The sequence below is a fragment of the Cebus imitator genome, unplaced genomic scaffold (assembly GCF_001604975.1).
Source record: "Cebus imitator isolate Cc_AM_T3 unplaced genomic scaffold, Cebus_imitator-1.0 Scaffold87, whole genome shotgun sequence".
Classification (NCBI taxonomy): Eukaryota; Metazoa; Chordata; class Mammalia; order Primates; family Cebidae; genus Cebus; species Cebus imitator.
This window is the reverse complement of record NW_016107402.1, coordinates 1,708,163-1,711,703: the sequence shown is the minus strand read 5'-3', so window position 1 is coordinate 1,711,703 and position 3,541 is coordinate 1,708,163. Positions and strand designations below refer to the sequence as shown.

The window sequence follows — 3,541 nt, the reverse complement described above, 5'->3', positions numbered from 1 at the left end:
TTAGTAGAGACGGGGTTTCACCATGTTGACCAGGATGGTCTCGATCTCTTGACCTCGTGATCCACCCGCCTCGGCCTCCCACAGTGCTGGGATTACAGGCTTGAGCCACCGCGCCCAGCCCTCCTTCCTTCTTTCTTTCCCTCCTTCCTTCCTCCCTCCCTCCCTCCCTTCCTTCCTTCCTTTCTTTCTTTCTTCTTTCTTTCTGACAGAGTCTCACCTTGTCACCAGCCTGCAGTGCAACGGCACAATCTCAGCTCACTACAACCTCCACCTCCCAGGTTCAAGCGATTCTCCTGCCTCAGCCTCCCGAGTAGCTGGGATTACAGGTGCCCACCACCACGCCCAGCTATTTTTTGTATCTTTAGTATAGACAGGGTTTCACCATGTTGGTCAGGCTGGTCTTGAACTACTGACCTCATGATCTACCCGCCTCGGTCTCCCAAAGTGCTGGGATTACAGGTGAGAGCCATTGCGCCCAGCCCGTTATCTTATATTTTCTACTTGAAGAATCTTGCAACTCTACCTTAGGGGCAAAATCTTTCTCCACTGGTCCAGATCAGGGTCTGGGGTGTGGGGAGCAGTTAGTGAGAGGATCTGATTAGATAATCATAGGCCATGAGCTTACAAGGGCAAAAACTTTGGCATGATCATCTCTGTATCCCTAGAATATAATGGAGTCTCATTAAATATTTGACCTGATAGTAGATGTGAGAACACTTGGAACTGTATCAGATACCATACCTGAGTATTTACGTCCAGCCCAGGACTGGACACTAGAGACACACTCCCTAATAAATGTAAACTGAAGGTAATGTTTTGTTTGACTCACATAGCATTTTTTTAAAGATGTGACTTTGTGATATTGTGCCAGAATTGCTAGCCTTTGCTTTAGTTATTTAGTAATAACTAAAATAAGCAGCCCAGGATAACTAAGATCTGTGTGTAAACAAATGCTTATCTTGACTTCGGTAAACCACTGAAGTAACAAACAGAATGACAAAAGTCCCCTGGCCCTTGGAATGTCCGGACACCCCCGCCCTTGTCTCCGCCCAGGAGGTGAATCACAGAATCCCCAAGCCCTTGGAATGTCCGAAACCTTTTCATCCCCATCCCCGCTCCTCACCCCCACACCCAAGGTGATTTTTCGGGTATAAAAAGTCGTGGCACCCTCCTTTTGACACCACAGGTTGGAGAGACGTGAGTCCTCTGTGGTCGCCGGCATAATAAATGACCCTGCAATCTGGCATACTTTTGTCTTGGTGCTAACTTTCTACGCTCGGTCCAATACAACAACTTTGGGGCCGGGCGTAGTGGCTCAGGCCTGTAATCCAAGCACTTTGGAGGCCTAGGCGGGTGGATCACCTGAGGTCAGGAGTTCAAGACCAGCCTGACCAATATGGTGAAACCCCGTCTTAAAAAAAAAAAAAAAAAAAGATGTGACTTTGGGCTTTACATTCTAAAATTGGCAACTGGCTGAGCACGGTGGCTCACGCCTATAATTCCAACACTTTGGGAGGCTGAGGTGGGAGGATTGCTTGAGCCCAGGGGTTCAAGACCAGCCTGGGCAACATAGTGAGGCTCCCCATCTGTATAAAAAATTAAAATAAAAAAATGAGCCAGGTGTGGTGTCACATGCCTGTACTAACAGCTACTTAAATGGCTGAGATGGGAGGATCACTGGAACCCAGGACTCTGAAGCTGCAGTGAACTATGATAGCGCCACTGCACTCCAGCCTGGGAGACAGAACGAGACCCTCTCTCAAAAAAATATAAAATAGACAGGAAGCAGCTGGGCTCGGTGGCTCGTGCCTGTAATCTTAGCATTTTGGGAGGCCAAGGTGGCCTGACCTCACTTGAGGTGACGGGTTCAAGACCAGCCTGGCCAATATGGTGAAACCCCGTCTCTACTAAAACTACAGAAATTAGCTTGGCGTGATTGCGCGCTCCTGTAGTTCCAGCTACTCAGGAGGCTGAGACAGAATTGCTTGAATCCAGCAGGTGGAGGTTCCAGTGAGCCGAAATCATGCTATTGCACTCCAGCCTGGGCAGTAGAGTGAAGACTCTGTCTCAAAACATAAACAAAAACAAAAAAAAAAACACAGGAAGCTATCACCTAAGTCAAAATTTCTAGTATCTCTTGGAAAATACAGCACAACTTCCAAATGCTTGGAACATCTGGCAGTTCGTCTGTGCTCCCAATCAGAAAAGCTTGGCTGGAACTAAGAGGTACCTGCCCCTCTCCACTGGCCCAGATCAGGGTCTGGGGTGTAGGGCAGGTACCTCTCAGCTGGGCCAGTGGAGAGGGTCAGGCACCTCTCAGCTTCAGCCAAGCTTTTCCACTTGAGTCCTGCGTTCCCATTACCCATAGTCCCTGCCACTCCCTATTGCCCCACACCAGTACCCATCACCCATTATGTTAATCTGCCTGTAGACACTTGCATTTCAAAGCTCTGGCCTAGTGGTAAAGAGGCATTGGAATGGTATGTCCTTTAGGTGATCTAGTTTGAGGCTGGTGCATCATCCTCATTTTACAGATAAAGAAATTTGCCTTTAGGGAAGTTAAGTGAATCAACATCATAACGAGGCTGGATTAGAACCCAAGTTCCTTGACCCCAGGCTCTAGGCCCATGCCCCACCCTGGCCAGAGTTCATTGTGAGAAAGAACCCAACCACAGGGGCAAAAGCATTGTCACACCGGGGACCTGGAGGGGAAGTGGTTACAGGCACAGAAGGCCAGACCTCCTCACACTCACTCATCTGTGAAAAAGTACAAAAGCAAGAGAAAGCTGGCTGGGGGGTAGCAGCGCAACAGGTGCTCTGAGTGGCACCCAGGGTCGGGTCCTGGGAGAGGACAGAAAGCAACTGGGACCCCTCTACTCCCGGCAGCTCCCGGTGCCCAGCCACCCACAACTGTGAGTAGCTTTTTATATTGTTCATTTTAGGCATCTTCCTCATTCCAGAAAACCTATATTCTTTCTGTCTGTTTTTGAGACGGACTTTTGCTCTGTTGCCCAGGCTGGAATACAGTGGGGCAATCTCAGCTCAGTGCAACCTCCACCTCACAGGTTCAAGCGATTCTCCTGCCTCAGCCTCCGTTATAGCTGGGATTACAGGCATGCGCTACCACACTCGGCTAATTTTTGTATTTTTAGTAGAGGCGGGTTTCATCGTGTTGGCCAGGCTAGTCTCGAACTCCCAACCTCAGGTGATCTGCCCAACTTAGCCTCCCAAAGTGCTGGGATTACAGGGATGAGCCACCGCGCCCAGCCAAAACCTGTATTCTTACCTTATACCTTCCCTGCAGGGACACAAGAAGCCAGGTAGGCCTGTCTGGGGCAGGGGATAGATGTCATTTCAGGACACCTGGGGTTTTGGAGGACCAGTCGCAGTGTGATATTGTGCTGGCCTAGAGCCAGAACCGGAGCAAAACTATTTTATAAAATGCAAAACTGTTTTTAGATAAGTTGAAATGGCTGCCCCATTCTCCTTTCCATAACTACTGTCCTTGGCCTCTGTAAATAGAACTGCCAGTTTGTTCTTC

At 49.1% G+C, this 3,541-nt stretch overlaps 1 protein-coding gene across 2 annotated transcripts in view; it reads left to right on the top strand.

Annotated features, from left to right (window-relative positions):
• The first annotated feature begins 2,767 nt into the window (after nt 1–2,767).
• Nucleotides 2,768–3,541, top strand: part of CNR2 (cannabinoid receptor 2) — a 43,331-nt gene continuing 42,557 nt past the window's right edge. For both annotated transcript variants that reach the window (XR_005201237.1, XM_017534542.2), the window contains exon 1: nt 2,768–2,912. The gene's annotated coding sequence lies outside the window, so the exon portion shown is untranslated. The remainder of the gene's footprint in view (nt 2,913–3,541) is intronic.